Consider the following 19,693-nt stretch of genomic DNA (forward strand, 5'->3'; position numbering starts at 1 on the left):
ATAAATCTGCCCACCACCTGGAATACCTATCAACTTTTCAAGGAAGACCACGAAGTTAGTTACGAGTAAGTAAAGCCGATTTCAAAAGTGTCCGTTTTGTGACGTGTCTGTGTTCGAAGAGTAGGGCACGACGCGATCTGCTGCCGTCAGCGTACACTGGCTCCATTTCAGCTCACCATGTCTACAAAACAAAAGAAAGACGTAGCAGATGCCACATTGTTGTAACCACAAGTTTACTCAGTGAACTGAAAACAGATAACGCCAAAGTTTTATGTTATGCACTAATTGAATGGCTTTTGAAGGAGAAACACAAATGAAATGTTTGTGCTTTGTCTTGTATCAAAGCAAATAATTCTGACGTTACCGACTTTTACAAAGCGATAAGTTGGCGGCGACAGTGTTTGCTTATTCCTGTCTGTTTACACAAAGAGCCAGGCTGACTTTTCTTCTCATCACTTCAGATGGAAAGTGTTTCGATGTGCATGAAGTTCATCTTCAGTTACATGTTTCGTTGCGCATTTCTTTCCTACGACCCGGCAACCCAACTTACTTGCAATTTATTCTGAATTTTTAAATTTTTACGTATATTTTGTTATAGTCGGCGCAGTAGTTTTTGACCGGTGGGGGGAGGCTAGGAGCGAGTCTCTTTTGCGAAAGTATAATGCTGACTGCACCGAGGAGCTTGTGTGACTGAACGCCCAAACAAAAGAAATACACTGACCGTGCCACCTCAGGTACACAGACTAGGCCCGTCCGCCAGCTTCTCCACCGGCCAGAAACTACTGCGCCGACTATAGACTGGAGTCATTACAGATAAACACTTTACGTCTGTTTCAGCTGCAAGGTTTTTGATGCTATTTTGGTGGCTCGACTGCTCTCATCCCATAGCTACCGGCTTTATGAGCCAAAACCTACAACTTTCTTCGAGATTATTTTAAGGGAAGAAAAGGCATGGGGCAAAAAAGAGAGTTTCAGAACTTCCAGACGAGAAGGGAAGGCTCATCTTGACTAATACGTTGCCTACTGTCTTCCTTCTCCTGTGTTTCGCTGCCTGTTGTACCCTTTTCTGTTTTGCTGTGTTCGATGTGGGGAAAACGAAGTTCTTGAGGGGGTGATGCGAGATTCTTTGGAAGGGGTTCTGTGGGCAGATAAACCTATATTATTGTACCATTAACCCTTAGCGCCCTTTCATCCCCACTGTCACTTTTCTTTAACCCTCCCCCCTCAGAACAGGGGGTGAGGTAAGTGCGTTCTAACATTATCAAGTAAATTCGTCTTATAATAAGTGGGTAAGAAATTGGAATTAATATCTGTTTTGTGCCTTTTTAGAAGTTTTTTTTCTTTTTCTGTCTCGTATTTGAAATGAATGGTGCAGCTCCATGCCTTCCGTAAGTACAAACACCCTGTACTACACTGCGGAAATCCCTTTCATACTTTCGGAGACACGGAGAAACCTACTCTGTCTTTCCATTCCATTACTTTGTACTAAGAAAGCTTGCCAAATTTGTAAGAATAGAATACTTTCGATTCTTAAGATAAGTTCCTGAATACCCATTCCCTGATATTTTAATCTGCTTCAACATTGATCCTCTAAACCGACACAAAACAGGAATGGAGTTGCCTTGTTTTTACAATGGAACATGAAGGCTGCTGTTTAAAATTTAAAGTGCGTTCGTACATACAACTATTTTAGCAACTTCAAAACGTCTCTTCCGCTGTTTCAGTACTCGAGTGTTTCGTATTTCTGCCCCACAGTCTCCATGCATCGGACACCCTCTTGGTCCACGGATTCTTATTGATTATTCGAAAGAGCTTACATATCCAGCGGCATCCTCTCCTATCAGCCACCCTGAGGACACGCTCTCGAGCGAATACATGACTCAGTGTTACGGAGAAGCTCCAGAAAGTGCATCATCACAGACGTACAGGTAGTCATTTTGTTTGATGGCTTATCTGTGAGGATAATATTAATATTAAAATGAATCTAACCTACGGGAGGTGCGAAGTGCATACAGCATTAATTGATTTGTGGTTTATTTAAAGATTGTTGAATTGGAAAGGATATGTAAGGAAACGGTTGTGGCCTGACTTGAGGTAGTATCCTGGAAGGACTGGAAGAAACTACGGAAAAAACTGAATTATTAGATCCGGTCTCTGAGTCAAGATTTTAAGTCGGGGTTTACCGCTTTCGAAGCAGGAGTATGTAACGTATATGAACATGACATTTAGTAAGATTCTAGAAGTTGTAAGGAAGTAGTTTGAAAATTCGTGTGCTACCTTTCCACTTCTCGTACATCCTGCTGTGCATGAAAATAGGTTTTCTTCACCGTCTTTTCTTGACGAGGTTTTAACTTTCTCGCATCGGCGAGGATGGAGACTCATAGGTACGTAACAACGTTTCGCAGAAACATGCTGTCTCCATCTACAGCGTTAAAGATGGACAGGCCTACATTTTAAATTTCGGCCATGGAGATGTAGAGAGAAAGGTATAATGAAACATTTTTACGTTCCTGTAGAGAATAAAAGTCAAACTTGTAGTCTATGCTACTAAGTAGTAATTAGACTGCACACTGCGTCGTAGGCCATAGTTTATAGTTATTCTTTGCAATACCTATAAGATCCTGAAACTTATAAAAGATCTTATGTTACAAAATGAAGCTAAAACGACAGAATATGATCGTATTTTGCATTACGTCCTTAACAAATATTACAGGAAAATATCTATCCTCTGGAATGTTGCACTGTATGGTCTTGTTGATATTGACCGACGTTTCATATGAGCTAAATTCCTCCATCATCAGGTCGATGCATTTAAGCTCCACCCAGTAGGTCTGTGAGGTCATACAGAGCATTATCCGAGAAGACTGCCATTTTCATACCCGTCGCTGTGAGAACCTGAAATCTCAACAGAAGTATATTTTAAATCTTCAACATAAATCACTTGGGGGGCGTGCACTAACAGCTCACGTTTTGCTATGCACAATAGTCGCGTTATAGCTGCGAAATCTTTAACTGATACGGTTTGCTTCAGTAGCTGTGGTTTTGCTGTCGATTACCTGTACACGCATAAGCAACTTTGCACGCCACGAAACTTCGTTTGATCGTACCTCTTTCTTGTAATCCACCGCAGGCGTTGACCGCTGTGTCCTGAGTAACTTCATAAGGGGTAAATCGTGTGCAATTAGATACGTGCTGGTGACGATATTATTTATTACGTATTAACACACTTGCTTCGAAGCATGGATATTATATTAGCTTTTGTTGTTGGCTACCTTGTAAGCTGACGATTCTAACATCATATTAACTCATTCTGGTAGCAGAACCCGCGAGATTTTGATACGGGTAATACAAGATAGTTTACTAGATCGAATTAATGTGTTCTTACCTTTTATTTCACAAATATATTAGCACAAGATAGATCTTCCTGTTGTTATCCCAGCCGTAGAATTCAGTGGCGCTTTTTTGTGGGTATTTTGATGACATTTCGGTTTCAGTAAAAGCGGTAATGTCTGGACTAGATGGCTTATCTGCTGTGGTTTGCTGATTTGGTGGTTTTGGAGAGCCTGCGGTCATCCATTTCTTGCCTTCATTTTGAAGTATAAGAAACTTTATCCCTTCCATATTCTTTATACTTTTTTCTGGTGAATTTTCGCACTCCCATATCTGCTGTCAGTCACGTCTGCGTTTCAGAAGCATTATGCTGATGGGATGGATTCTGAGAGATAGTAAGAGCATATTGTTTTGATGTACCCTCTTCCTTGCTGGGCGGTGGCTGTATAATGTAAGCCACCAGACGTATATTTCAGTACAACCCCTTTTCTTTTCACCCCACGGCCATTTCCGCACAAGATAGGTTGAATCGCTGGTGGAAGTGGGAAAAAAGTAACAAAAATCTCACGCATGGGAACTGTGTAAGTGTTAGTAGGCTACGTTAGGGGAGACTGGGGCTAGTTCTTACAATTTTCAATTACGATTTTTTTTGTACAATTATTCTTAAAATTTACGAAGTTAGCAATTATGGCTTCAGGTAGTACTATTATTCGGCTGTATTAATAACATTTTTTCAAAGGCCTATTTATTTTTGTTTCGCCACAAAACTTGTTTATTTAAGAGAAGGCGGTTTGTAACGATGTGTCCTGTTAGGTGTTAGTTACAGTGAAGGGGAAAATTGTTACAACACATTGTATTAGTAAACAGAAGAACAATTCTGACCTTTATTAAGTAATTAATTACAGACAATATACCACTTAACTAAAATATAACAACTTGCCCATGTAACAACTAGCCCCCTTCTCCCCTACTGGAAACATTCCTCAGCACTACTCTGGTACGTTTTTTTTTTTATTTCTTGTGTGTTGTGGGGAACTTTTGCGTTTTTAGACAGGCGTATTTTACTCGTGGATTGCGTGCAATTGGAATAAAGTATGCATTATTTCTGTACCTAAACTAGAGTAGACGGCATTCGTGATTAATTTAATGTCTTGTCCCCGGAAATGCGTGGATTTGTACGCCACCGCGTAGATTTTTTAGTACGTTCTTTAGTAGTATTGTTTTATTTGTATAGATTCTTGTTTACATGGCACGCACACGACTGCATGATATTTATTCATATCGAAAGCTGGATTATATTCTACAAAAATTCTTTCTTTTGTTTGTGTATCGTATTCATTGTAAGGCAAGGGTGAAAATTTCCTCTGTCCTAAAATTAACACCACAAGCCACGAGGACGTGTCTTTGCGTCCTGTTAAGCACTGTAATGAAGGAGTATTGGGAAGTGAAGGCATACATAATCCACGCATTCTTAACCTCGGCACTAGTAGTGGTATGTGTGGTATTTATTGTGATAATGTTGAAGGTGAGCAATCATCTTCCCCTCTCCCGGTCCATTTAATTTGCTAGAAGCGCTGTAAGTACCAGACGTCTCTCTGGATACGACCTAGAGCCGGTGGCGAAGGAAAGATTTTCTTGCTTCTACCGGAAATCAAACACCGGATGATGAACCCAAAGAAAGCCTTGTTACTGTATTCACAAGGACCAACAACCAGTCCTTATCCTGAGGCATATGATGGATCCAGTAAGTACCTTTCCACCCTCATTCCCTAAAATACATTTTAATATTATTCTCCTATGTAGACGACTGTCATTACGTCCTCCTTGATTTGACCATCCTAATAATGATTGTAGCATAGGGCCTAACACGAAAGTGTCTACCATTTTATTTTAGAAGCATCTGATACGCCATCTGTTCCCTGTGATGTTTCATATGTAGCCTAGTTGAAGCACATTTGGGATATTAATTTTAGATGCTATATGATTCACTTTTCTGTACTATGGCTTTTGCTTCAAGTTTAATTTCAACACGGAAACCAATGATTTCGAACTACGTAGTTCCCAGAGGCTGGCCTTTATAATCTCTAAGATCAAAGGGGGGGCGAATGCATTTTCAGTGTATGACAAACGCTGTTTAGTGAGACCGGTAGCCCTCGGACAACGAATGTCCTGTGTTTGCAGAGTGGACGGTGAAATGTGGACGTCAGAAGAAATTCGGTATAACCGGGGTTGGCTGTAATGTGATGTACCTGCGTAATTAAAATTTCGGATGTCTTGAAGGGATTCACGGACGGGTTCATGGCCAGTGTTCGAACAGGATATCTCCCAGATGCGAGTCGTATGGAGTATCCTACGGCTGTGTCCACCTGCGTGGTATCACTTTTTATGTGAGGTCTTAGTCATGAAGACATGTCTGTATCGTTACCTTTATGTATTTGTTGACATCTTGCTAAAGCTATGGTAGACAGTGTCCGTTTTCTGCTATTTACACGGCGCGACGTTTCGGGAGTTACCTCTGTTCCCATGACCGGTTGTCATTATAGGCTAAGTGGTAATTTTATTATTATTATAAGATTAAGGGCGACGTTTTGGATCAACCCATTCGTGTTTCGATTCCCGCCGTCGTAACTACTCCTAGGGCAAGAATAGAGAGTATAATGGTGTCCAACCACCTGAAGACGCGAGTAGAGTAAGCTCCCGAAACGTCTTGTACATCAACTATATCGCAGACTGTGCAATGCCCAACATATTATTAGTGTAATTAAGTAAGAAGTGCCACAGACCTTTAGAGATTCATCTTGATAAATATTATCGACCTGAAAAGCATGAAGAGAAGAAAAACGAATACTTCAAGAAAGGAGGTGAGAAACGTTGATGGTCTGACATGAAGAAGTAGAGATTACTTCCCAAGAGATTCATTCTCCTTTGCATAAACATTAACAGTGTCGTACTGCAAACAGTGTGTTACATTACGTAAGTCTAATTAAGCTTCCTTCAAACTTTTAAAATAATTTTTATCCCTACGGGAGGTACGAATGAAAATGGACTCCCTCACTCTCGGAGCATTTGCATATACAATCTGAGTTGTATTAAGGCTGTAGATACACGAGGAACAAGTGAAGTACTGCTACAGACTAAGTAATTCTCTCACCGATTCGACTTCTAGTTAATTTTGTTTCCATCGAGTTAAGTATTAGATTTAATTTTGTTTCCACTGCGATGTCTTCCACTTGTGTTTACAGAGTTCCGTAGGAAACTGGTATTTTCAGAACGGTTTCGTTCTTCTACATTCAGTCGATTGAGAAATAAATTCACTTTCTTTCACGTAACTGCAAAAATAAGAGACACTCGTGCATGGTTTGAATTACACCCACATAAACCGCACACCTAGAATTATAACTTTACAAAATCATAAATGAAGGAGAGTGAAAAGGTGCCATCCGTACCTGAATATACGCAGTGCTCACACCTTTCGTTTCAAATTCTGAATGTTCCTAGGAGGAAAATGAAGCCATGTCATTCATGCAATACCCAACCGTTACAATTACTGTCTCCGCTTTGAGCGTCTCTCTTCAACACAAGATTTATTCCTTGACTCTTACCGACGTATCTTCTGAAAGTGGACACTGTGATAATATTTATAATTACTATTACTGTGTGGTACGTTGTAACATTTGAGAGGTACAGTATTTGGGGCGAATCTGTACGTTCCACGTCCTCTGCACGTAATAAAATCAAGGACATCTGGGGGTTTGGGTTGGCTAGCAAGTAGGTAAGCATGTACTGCCAACACTGTAAAACTGATTTCCCAGCAGTAGTACTTTGTAGCACGCTGTCTTAATGTCTTAAGGTTACATGGTACATAAGCGCTTTCGTCTTTTTTGTCTACCCACAAGCTAGTGACATAGACGAATCGTACAGTTTGGCCCTGGGTGCTGTAAAGGTAGTCATTATCTAGAAAAGAACGCGGAATTATTGTATTATCTTCTTCAAGAGTTATCGCAGTCCCACGGTATCAGAACTATTTACTGATGGTGTAACACCTCTTACAAGAAAAACTGGAAATGAACACGTCAATTACCGCCTCTGGACGCCGGTCTGAGTCTTAACGCTATCAGCCCAGCCTATATAACTCGTGCAGGATATTACATCAGCCCTCAGTGTTTAATCTGCGATGTTTTATTGGCACAGGACAGAGTGTGGCTTGCAGGAAATACCTGTAAACTGTGATATGGTTTGGTAGTAGGTAAATAGAGAAACCAATATTCAGTGAACTGATTTCATGGGCTCGTCCACAGAGACGTCTAATTAGCCTGATCTGGAGGTTGGTGTTTGAATGTGTATACACGTGTACACGTCTGACTTGCTTTCATGATGCCACAGACGTTCCAGCAGAGACCATAATAGTCTGCTAATTATACATCTTACAGCATTCGCAAGACTATAGGAAGTTTCATATCAGCGTCTTAGTGGGATAAAAGATCACTAATGAACCCGAGTAGGTTCCGTATTTCATAATAGTAATTGAAATGTTGGTTGGGGCAAGTGATTTTACTGCAACGCGCATGAAACAGCAGATACAGCCACCCTAATTAAGAGAATGATAATAATTGCAGAAAATACAGTGCTCTCCCCTATATTTCAGTGTTGTGTGTAGGCTACGCTGAAAAAAGGATAGAAGTTCTGTTATGGAAAGTAATGTGGATAGTAACTAGGTCACAGGCTCTTGGGGAAACCACGGGTTTCCAGTTCCAATTTGTTGGTGGAAAGGAGGCGGTACTGTCTTGTGGAATATGTCACGATCGATGTGGTTGTGTTGAGGCAGTTCCCTCATGAGGATTCTTCACTGTCAGAAATATATCTTGCACAAATACATAGTACATTTTCTATCACAATAGCGTAACCTTACACTCATATGATGATTCCTGTTACGTCAGAGCATGACGGAAAGGGCGAAGGGAAGTTCAAAACCCGACAGAAAAGAGACCTTGTTGGAGACAGTAGGCGTAGATGGGGAATAATATTAAAGTGCCTCGTGAATATACCGGGGGTGACGTCTTAGTATATATCCAACGGACTCAGGATGAGTCCAGTAACTGGCTTTTATGAACACGGCAATGAACATTCGAGTTCCGCAAAATAAGGGAAATTTCTTGATTAGCCGAGCGATTATCAGACCCTAAGAGGGACTCTGCATGATGTTAGATAACTTGCCCTTTCACACCGAAGTAAGTTCTTAAGAAGTTGTAATATTTACTGTTAAATGAAGGTTTACAAATTTGTCCGCCGCATTTCGGCACTTCACATTAATGGAACCAGCCAGTATATGGTCCACAACGAATGGAAGAAACATTACCCTTTCCAAGTGAAGGAGTTTATAAATAGCCCAGTGAGTTACAAAATGTATTTACTGGAAGGATAGCTGGTTCGAAATCGTCCGTTCCAGGATAACGTTTACAAGGGGTTTCTTCTACCATTCTACGACTCTTGTATAGAAGTCTAAGGAGAGTGAGTTTCTTGGTGGCAGCGACTCTGAGAGTAGTTTAATGTTCACACAGTACTGCAAGATTCACGATGGTCCTGTTCTGGAGCAAATGACGCTATTACAGAAGCGAAGTTACATCGATCTGTCTGTCTTTTCTCGCTCTTTGTCGATCTCTTACGTCAAGTCTTTGCAGTCTGTCGTAGTCTTTCTGGGAAGTGGTGCGGGTGGTCGGGGCGAGGAGTGGTAGGAAAAGTATGACGTATGATAGTAACATTTCATATTCCGTTACTTGGGAACGTACCAAGGATATATAACCAATAACTAAATTTGCAGAAGTTGAACCATAATACGGAATACAAGAAGTACGAAGATGATCAGAACGCAAAGTTGTCTGTTAAAAGCGATATGCGAGAGTGAATTTCGCATTTGAAAATCGTATAATGAGAATTTTAAATGTCTGGGGAATTTTAATTTTTGTGCATTGAAGATTACAATTGCGAAATACTGTCGAGAATTTCGAAGCCCTACCCGGGATAAAAGTTGTATTTAACTTCATGAATATCTTTTTCCGTAGAGCGAGGCAGTTCGTTCGTGCTGTTATGTGAATGATGCTAACGACGACGGAGGAAAGACAAGGGGACACAATGTGTGTACGAGTAGAACCATTTCCTGCATAGAACCTCACCTGTTTCCCTCTGTTGTTCAACTTTACATTCCGCGTTACATAAACTAGAATCGAGTTCGAGTCTCTGTGGCAGTGGTGGGGATGAATACTGCTGTGCCTCATTTAATTAAACCGGTCTCATTTGTAAGACATCGCCGAGTAGCAGTTCTAGAGGGGATCTCGGCACGGGTAGAAGTAATTAATATTTTCTGTTCTCTTTTCAATTTTACACTTGAAAATTGTTCGTGCCCCGTTCGATCCTTACTACTTACTACCTTAATTAATAATTTGTTTTAGGTACTACGGTCTGTGACACTTGCTGTTATATACATCAGATACATATAAATAGCCTGCCATCTTAAAGAGCCTTATTTATTTTTTTAATGCTTAAGCAATTGCCGGATTTATTGATATGATACCAGAAAGAAGGTTAACGTGGGCTCAGAAAATGCACAAGTCTGTTTGAGACGAATCCACATTATCGCACCATGTCTATTGAAGGCCGTAAGACTCCAAGTGGTCTCTTGAGTTAGCTCGTCGACTGTAATTACTTACGCTAAACGTTAAAGCAGCTGTACTGGTCGGTGCTGCTCACCCTTGGTGATCGAATGAGAATCGATATTTTCAACGTGATATGGCTGGTGACAATCACTGAGTAAATCATCAAGCAGAATAAATTTGTTTAGAATACTGAAACTGTGGATGTCTTTGAATGAACGTTTAATACGCCCACCTGTGTACCTTGCCTTTGACATGATAGTTCTCAAGTCAGATTTTACCACTATCCTTTATCTAAGACAGCTAATTTAATTTGTAAGTCTCTTCAGAAGTGCTTTACAGAAATAAACTATGAGAGTATCTTATGTGCCTTGAGCAAACCGGATTAAATATTCCTATCCCAGGATAATCTTGTTTGTCGTTAAAGGAACAGAGGATCCAAATTTCAGGCTCTTCTTATGGAAGTCTTGTCACTGCTTGATTGAGCTCAGCAATTCATGGTTGGGAAAGCCGTCTTCATAGTATAGAAACTTATCTGCAGTGAATATAAGTACTCTGAAGATTCTGGAGCTGATGTTTACCTGCAGTTACGGCAGCAAAGTTTCGTACGAGGAAAATTGATAGCGTGTGCAGAACTTTGTTGTGGCTAGCGTTCAGAAAACTCAATTGACTAAATATTAATTTTAGTTCAGATATTCACAAACTGAATCATGGTGATGGAAGTATTCAGGAAATCTTGAGTTCAAAGCATTTCCATGCCTCTTACGACTCCTTCCAAACTAGTTTAATACTATAAATAGGTCACGCCTGCTTCCACCCACATCATTTTCAGTTTATTATTCTCAGTTATCCTATCACTGGACTGTATGAGTCCCAAGCAATTGAGGAAGCATCATTAAATAACTCTAGGCTCAGGTTCCATTGAAGCTACTCTTCGGGTATAGTAACTTTTTACCAGGAGTCGTCCTTTAATAGCTTTGCTTGTAGGTTCAGGAGTATCTCATTCACAAAGTCCTATTGCAGACATGAAGTGACGCATTGCTGTTATAATTCTCTCCTTTCCTCGCCTTGTGATGAGTGACTCTATAAATTCCTTCTTTGTTACAGGTGAGTCAGAGTGACATGTGTAATGGCTCTTACACAAGACTCAAAAGATGAGATGGGCTTCTACCTGGAATATAGCGGTATGTAATGACAGTAACAATTTGTATGTTTGTGTTGTAAAGTTACACAACGAGAGACGTTTTACGAACTTGCATTTGGATTTTTCGCGTAAAACATGGCTACTTTAACTTGCATTCACACCTTAACGAAAGAACATAGATTGAGGGTGTTTGAAAAGACGACGTTGAGAATATTTGGACTTTAAGAGGAATGGAGTAACATCAGAACGGAGAAAATTGTAGAATGAGAAACTTCATAACTTACATTCTTTACCGATAATTATTGGGGTGATTCCAAGAAAGTAGTATTGGCAGGGCATACAGCAGTCATGGAGAAATGAGAATTTCAAACAAAATTCGAGTCGGAAAAACATGAAGGGAATATGCCGCGTGAGTGAACTACGCATGGATGAGAATGGACCTTCACTCTTGCACGCATAATGTAGCCTAGATGCCTGCACTTATGTTCTCGTATATTTACCATCTACGAGATTTGTATTGATCAAGTTTTAGACGGAGGCAGGGAGGTTTGTTATTGGACTGAGGATCCTGCATTTCTCTTCTCGTTGCTTCAGGTCTTTATGTTGGTGCGACCCGGACTGCTAATGCAGCTTCTGTTCGCGTAGTCTTCTCTTGTTTCTGCTGATGTGGCTGCTCAGGAGCACCTCGGGCTACCGGAAGTGCAGCGCCATTAGTTTACAAGAACGCCTTCCTAAAGAGGCTTAACCACACCCCACCCAAACCCACACACGCCAGTCGACTAAACCAGTGGCGCTGTAATTAATGTTAAAGAATCACGTGAGGATGCGAAGTCAGGGCTTCACGTGTTTTTCCTTTGTTGAGAGGCTAGAAATGGATTTCGGATTATCTGAACTCTTTCTGCACTTAAAACGGGAGATCCGACCACATAATATCAATATAATCAAATAGAGGAAGCAGGAATGGACAGGAAGTTTAGCACGCATGGAAGAAGTGAAAAGTATCTTCAAAATTGTAGTCGGGAAATCTGTAGGGAACGAGTCAACTTCGAAGATGTTTTCAGTTACGAGTGTAATTTTAAATTGAATCTTATTGAAATATGGTATGCTTATATGGGCAGGATTCAACTGGCTCAGGATAGAGACCAGTGGTCGGCTCTTCGTAATGAACCTTCGTGATCCATTTAGGTCAAGGAATTCCTTGACCAGTTAAGAGACCCTTGTCTTCTCAAGAAGTGCTCTGCTGTGAACTAATGAACTGCTAAGCTTCTGTGATTTAATTCCTTTTGTGATCTATTTGGTGTTGATCATTAAATGTGTCTATCGAACTCTTCTGAAAATATTAGGCATTAAAGATCGGGTTGTAGGGAGAGGAGGAGGATCGACACTGGTAAATATCTCTTTGTAACGTTCCCGAGCGAAAACCGAATTAAGTCTGTAATCCTCTTGTTCTCATAACCTTTGAATAATTCAGTCAATTTTAATTAAATTTGCCAGGGAGGGGTGAAAATGATGTCTTAACTTTGTTACATCCACATAGCTGAAAGAGAGTCTATTATAATGGAATTACACATAGTGATTTGGGGTAAAAAATATCATTCTAAAATATGTAGAAGATTCCTCACGTCAAAATATAATTGTTGTACACCACGAGTAAGTGCAATATTTTGAGACAGTTTTTCTGCAAAATTAAATTCGTGAAAACGTTTTCAGAACTCTGATTACATATCAAGACGGTAGTAGCTGAAATATTAAGGTATTCGAGAGGTGTGTTTACTTCTTGTTCGTTTATTCCTCTGGACCTCGGTCGTGAATGTTGGGTCTCATTCAATGTATCATTAGCAGTTAACTTTTCGGTTGGCTCCTTCCATCTCAGATCTCTGGGGTTGGTGTACGTGAGATGAGGGTTCAGTTTGTCAAGGAAGTTGTCGGTTATCACCAGCGATTGTCTCTGTATCTGTTCTCATTACCCACTGCAATTTCAGACGGAATATAGAAGTGTAATAAAAAATGCGTGATTCGAATTGAAAGTAACAAAGTGAGTGACGTGGTTACTGAATTCTTATGTGTTACTCCGTGTAGTATGGTAGAAGTTCATCGACGTTTCAGAGCTGTTGTCTGCCACCATCATCAGGTCGATTGACTGATCTCACTTCAGTGAAAGTGTAACACTCTTTGTCAACAAAACGAAATCTTAAAACACAAACAGAGTGTTTGCGAAACTCGTAGTGTATATTCGACTGCATGGCTTGAAGTTCTATCGCGAATGAAATCTGGAGATAAATGTTTTCAGCATGGCGTGGCCAAGACGTCCTCTGCGACCGTTTTGAGTCGCTCGTAACCATTGCTCACGCACCAATTAGTTTGCACCGAAGTGTACCTAAAAACATTTGATGAACGCCGGTTCATATTTAGTGATTTTATTTGTGAACGTCTGGAGTCTTTAGCAAGAGTAGTGTAGTCTGTATTTTATCATCCAATCCTGTGCACAGACTGTCCTTTTGTTGAGAATCACGAGCATTGGTTGTGAAAGAGAGGGGAACAGATAGAAGGAGGATAAATGAAGGGTCCGTTTTCTGCATCAGCAATTCGATTCGTTTTCATGGTTGAAATTTCACTCACCGTTTCTTTTTCTGTGGTTATATGTGTAGGCGTGTTAGGTGGGAGTAGATGGGCCACTTTGCCCCACAAGTGTTTTAGTCACGGGTTCTTGAACGTATCTTTCGAGCAGCAGACAGAAGAGGGAGAACATATACATCAGTTCCCTGTAAATGTTTTAAATGCCGCAGGATCTGTGGGCATGTTACAGTGATTTGATTTTCATTCAGCGAATATGGGTCTTGTTCAGTGAAGAAATCTGCCCACAGTTAAAAATGACTTGGTTGAAATAGGTTAAAGAAGTCATATCTTAATTGCTTACTTTGAAAGGTAATTTTTCGAGTTATTTTGAAGTAAAGAAAACATGAAGCCGATCGTGGTAGCCGATTATAATGTCTTGCGATGACTCAGGTACAGAAGTAGTAGCAGCTTTGTACCGTGCTTAGAACACGAGAGTTGTCCTTGTTTTTTAACGAAATTTTCTAATTCCCGTGTTATTGACCACATTTCGCTGTTTCAGCTGCAAAGGTATTACAGCTTCGAACGAGCTGATTGAAAAAACTAACAGATTTGAGAAGTTTTATGAAGTCCATTCATCTCCTCCGAGTCCTTAAACAAATAACTTTTGTTGTGTGTCATTTCGACAGCCCCGAATTCGTAAACACAGGTTTCCGTCATTGTTATACAAAGTGGTTGTGTATATAAACAAGTGGCTAGTCGTGTTGTGCTTTTGTAACCAAGTAATTTTGTTTTTCTTTAATCTGTCCTGGGGCATGTGTACGCCAACATCCGGAAAACTCGGTATAAATACTGTGGCGGAAGAACTGTTTGGCGCCTGTGTCCTCTTCAACCCTCAGGCTTGTCATATGGTCTCTGGTCTCCTGTAGACATCAAGCCGACTGTTCACGACTTTGTTAACACGCCCAAATGCTCTCGCATTGTCATCCTTTGCTTTGCATCCAACGAGTTTACAAATGTTGTTACATGTATCTAACATGGGAGGAGGTGGACCGCTGATTTCTATTTTTATTCTCCTGTTGGAGTGTAGAACTGTCCCATGTTTTAGTCCTGGTCGCTGGGAAGGTATGACAGCAGCTCTAGTGGTCTTTTATAATAATGCCTTCAGCCGGCATGGAGTTCATCAGTCACATTTCATTGTCACACACCCAGTGGCTTAATCGTATGGTTGTTGGAAGAAACTAACCCTATAGAGGTGTGCCCTTCTTAAGAAACTAATAGCCGCTTAACTGGTTAATAATTTTCCCTCTTTCTATGCAACCCCGAGGTTCTTTATCTGGTTCTGGGTCTCTGTCCTGAGTCAAATGTATCCATTTTACATCGTCATATGTTGTTTGAGACCGATATTGATGCAGTCCTCCAGTCCGAGTTCAGGCCTCCGGAGTGGTGTTTTTCTGTTGATGTTCAAAGGAAAAATATAGTTTTAATATTGAAAATACCTTTTCTAGCCACTGCTGAAACTAGGAGTTTGTTTAAAGCGATTTTTTAAGTCTCATAGTTATAGGAACAGCTGCCGGTCGGTCAATGGTTCATCAAACGTAAATCGCAATGAAATTTGGTAGAATTAGTTGCGTCATTCATTTCGAGAAGCTGAGTCGACGTAAAGGCAGTTGTTGACACAGAATCCACCGACATTATCAGCAGATCCAGGCCCTGTTTGTGTTGACTCAAAACTCGTCTATCCATTCTTGCATATAGGTAAGCCGTTAACACCCTTCTCTCCTCATTGGTCCCCTGTTGGAAATATTCTTCAACCCTCCTAACGCAGCCCCAATCTAATTGTAAACAAGGGTTGTCAACAGCAGGAGACGATGCAGCACCATCCTCGCTTCCTCTTAGTGTACACGGTCATACATCACGAACCGTTGTCTGTCCGTCCGACCGACCGTCTATCCACGAACGCAGTGTCAATTTTCTAACCGGACATCAGTCAAAACAATCACGGCCCCCCCTGTTCTCTTCTGTTGGGATTAAATTGCATTTCGGTTGCATTCCAGTATGGGATTAGTGGTTAGCCGGAATTGTCGCAGGTTTGTGATGGAACACTAGCGATGCAGGAAATTCATTTGTCAATACAATGACCCCCAAGGACTGGAAGCTCTCTCCGGATTTTCGTATTATGAAATATCACCAAACATTTACATAATTGCTTTTAAGATAACACGTTGATTGAATTCTCCCATGCCATATTAATTCATTCCTTTGCCAAGTCAGTTGGCAAATTTGATTTTGTTGGACTTGGTACGGCTTATTTGTCAGGTTATGAGGCTTCAGGCGAGCTGTATTGCATTATCGCATGTGAGAGACGTGAAATGCATACAAAATTGTAGTCGGTAAACCGTAATCAAAGAGCTGCTTCGGAATCGAAGTTGTCAACATCAACATCAGGATTCCACAAAAACAATTATTGGATATGGGTCTAAGTAATTTATTGACCCATTCTCACCGGACGAGCCACCTATTTTCATTATGAATTTATGAAACGACGCTTTCAGTGCTTTATATTTTACGACGTCGAATGACAGAATTATTAATTAGTAACTGAATGGAAAGGACGTGGTTGTGGCTGATTTTAAAATACTGTTCCGGTATTTGTCTGGCAGGCCTTCGAATAACATCTGGAAATATAATACGTTTCCGGTCAACCGCGAGATTCGTTATGTTTAATTTGTTTTTGTTGTTGTTTTATGAACATTGTTGTAGGCATGTCACAATTATCGCTGACGTCTTACGGATTGTGTAGTTTGTTATTTTATTAGTTTTGTAGGAAAGTATGCTAACCACTGTCGTGGAAAACGTATAGTAAGCTCTTTTAAGGGATAATACACATGACTGGACTTAACGTGTGTCTACTACATTGGCCCGATGCGGCAACATGTAACGAGGGAACGCTTCTAAATGATGTGTGTTGAGTATTCTCAGCGACTCCACTCCAGTTTCCAGTGCACTTCTCTCGGAACGTATGAAACCAACTGCAAATCTGTGAAATTAAGTTCTTGTCCGACGAGAACGGCAAATCCGTATTTAGGAACTTCGCATACCAAGGACGAGAGTTTCAGAAATGCTGGCAACTTTCGCCGCGACCCAACATGTTTTTAATTTTTGTGTGACGTGAATTTGAACTTGGCAGTATATTTTAAGTATTTAGTGGTCACATATTAGAGAAACAAGTTATGTAATGCAGCCACAGAGTAACACTTCTCGCTATGTCTGCATATTTCCAGTTTGTGAGTGCTAACTATTTTTTAAAAGAATTATCCCCGAAACAGTGAAACTTACGGTAAAGTTTATCGGGTGTAACACGTGGAGTTCACGTTCTCTACAACTTTTGTTCGAAACAGTTTTCTGAACGACAAATATTTAGCGAATTAGACATAGTTGATCTCTAGATGCGCGTAGGAAGTGTGCGTTAGTGTTTTCACATTCGAACAAAATTGAAATGTTCGCCAGTATAAAATTAATGAAAATTCGTTCAGCTGTACTTGAGTTATTACACAGGGATGCAGGCTGGCAGGCATGTTGAAGTTAATGGTAGCATTTTTGAAACTTTTCGTGGGGAACGTACGTACGTTCTAACCTTCTACTATCGCAGTTTTTGGCGATAGGAAATTAAAGTCTGAACATGAATACGCTTTATAGAGGCCTATTGTTCAATTTCTCGAAAACCGAATGCCATTCTTGTATGTTGGCCTATATTGAACCAGTGGACAAACGAAAAAAAAATCTAGGTGTGGGTCTTCAAACATCAAGCGTCTAAGACCAATTATTTGCTTCTGAAAACGCCGTAGCTCAATGCTGAAGAGTGTGCGTCTTTATAAAGCAACTGATGCTGCAGAAGTACAGGGATGAAGGATTGTCATTGCTTGCATAAATATTTAAATTTATATCTATCTTTAGCCGTTAGCTATATTAGCTTCGATTCTGCAGACGTCAGTCGAAGTATTTGGCATATTCGAACTTGCGTTCATCATCATTGGCTGAGTCTTCATTCCCATTTCGAACATGAATCCGCAGAACAACCAGGAGGTACAGCCTACTGAAGTTCGGTTCCTAAAGACAGGGTTATATAAGACAGAATTTCAGTATAAATTCCGTGGCCGAAGTTAATTGATTGCGATGCGAATTTATACCACATCCTCAGCGGGATTATAGGCCAGGTTCTTGCACTGAAGAATTTTGTGAATATTAGATGAAAGCGTACGATGTTGAGGTCAGAAGCGTCTTCGCTGAGAGTATCATTGCAGGTTGGCGCCCCATTCCCGCCCCAATATAGAAGGACCAGTCTGTGTGATTTTGGAAAGGGTGAAGTTAGAGCTTATGCCTTCATGAGGCTATTTATGGGCGCTATATGATTTATAAATGTTATGTAGGAAGTATGTAGATCAAGAATGACGATAGGTAATGATTTGGAAGGACGTAATGGCCCGGAGGGACTTGGTAAAACAAGCAACGAAACGATACACACAAATCGGCAGAATTCGAGACAGATTTGTGTTTGAACCGAACATTTGAATGATCCGAACAAAACGTCTATAAATTAATTATTCTCACAGCCTTTCTTTCATGTAACGAAACACATTATCATTCGTACTTTGCCGCTCATATTGCAGCCTCTTGTTGGCAGTTGTCCGATCGTGTCTTCTGATTAAAGTTTCCGAGACGTTAGGTTTTATGAATGTGCAGTCAGTTATGGGGAAAGATCACGTTAATAGTTTGAAGTTTTATTGGCTGCAGTAGATTCGTTTGCCATTGTGTTTGGGTTTGCATGCATATGTGTTATACGTTCTCAGAGACAGGACTGTATAATTCTAGCATTCGTTTCGCTCGACTTCATCTGTTTAATTTCTATTGCTGCTGTACGTTTTCAGATTTTTATGTGGATGCGGACCAACTAGCACATAAAAGGCGTACCCCCGGCGTTCTAATACCACTCTAGAATACTGGATTGTGATACGTATGTCATAATTAAAGTTAGGAAAATGGAGGGTAGGTAATGTGAAATATTTTCAAATAAGTTTCTAAGGTAATGTTAGAGTTTATACCAATTAGTCATTTAAATCAGTAGTAACCGTACTGTAGATGCTTTGCGAATGATAATATACTAGCTTCGTAATATAAAATACTAAACCAACTATATGCATATGCGAGTTTGCCTTTATGCACACATGTACACATCAATAACAGGAAAGAATCGCAGTCAAATCGCGGGGACCAACGAATTGCCGATTGTAAGGCAATGTCCTACGTAAGCGATAAGAAGCGTGCTGTGCGAGCTGCATAAGCAGCATGCGGTGTCATATGACATAAGGGAATCGCTTGTTGTGTCCTACGTGAGAGAAACACACGGCCTTCCTGCGCATGCCCCTTCCCTGTACTGCACAGTCAGAGCTTCCTTGCGCATGCGCCTTACTGGCCAGCACAGCGACTCGCGCGAAAATATCAAAATATTTGATCTCGGACTTTGGCCGCTGACCGCTTCGCTGTAACCTAGGACAGCGCCACACAAACAGCCAGTTTGATATTTCCGCTTCACCCACGCAAATCGCACCGCTCGCATTTAATCGCTCACGTAGGACACCGGGTAAGTGTATAAAATATATTTTTTAAATTCCCTTTATTTTATTTACATTATTTCAGAGCTTTAAATGTAATGCCATTATATTGATCGTCAGTGGTTGGGTGCTGGGAACGCATGTCATTGACTTCCCATTGATTTACATTATAGAAGAGTTTCAATTTACGCCGATTCAGTTTACGCCGGTTCGTCCAGGAACGCATCCCCGTCGTAAATCGAGGGCTACCTGCACTATGAATTGATTTGTGCAAATCCCTGACGCTCTAAGTCTTCCGATGATAGAGACAAACAGAAGCTTCAGGTTAGGGTTCTGTCCGCGAGGGTGGGTCTCTGGCTGTTTGTTGTTTTATTTGACTTTTAAATGGAGAGCCGTCATGCTGTTTT

General features: G+C 40.6%; 1 long non-coding RNA gene across 1 annotated transcript; it reads right to left on the bottom strand.

Moving 5' to 3' along the window:
* Positions 1 to 2,570: 2,570 nt before the first annotated feature.
* LOC147871593 (uncharacterized) lies at positions 2,571 to 11,690 on the bottom strand. The gene is made up of 2 exons (XR_015538647.1): positions 3,386 to 11,690; positions 2,571 to 2,895 (listed from the first exon to the last, which is right to left on the bottom strand). It is a non-coding gene; the product is annotated as an uncharacterized LOC147871593 (long non-coding RNA).
* Positions 11,691 to 19,693: the final 8,003 nt, after the last annotated feature.

The sequence above is a fragment of the Zootermopsis nevadensis genome, unplaced genomic scaffold, assembly GCF_977971745.1.
Source record: "Zootermopsis nevadensis isolate Lab colony 2312 unplaced genomic scaffold, Znev_1.0 Znev_ptg000045l, whole genome shotgun sequence".
NCBI classification, from domain to species: Eukaryota; Metazoa; Arthropoda; class Insecta; order Blattodea; family Termopsidae; genus Zootermopsis; species Zootermopsis nevadensis.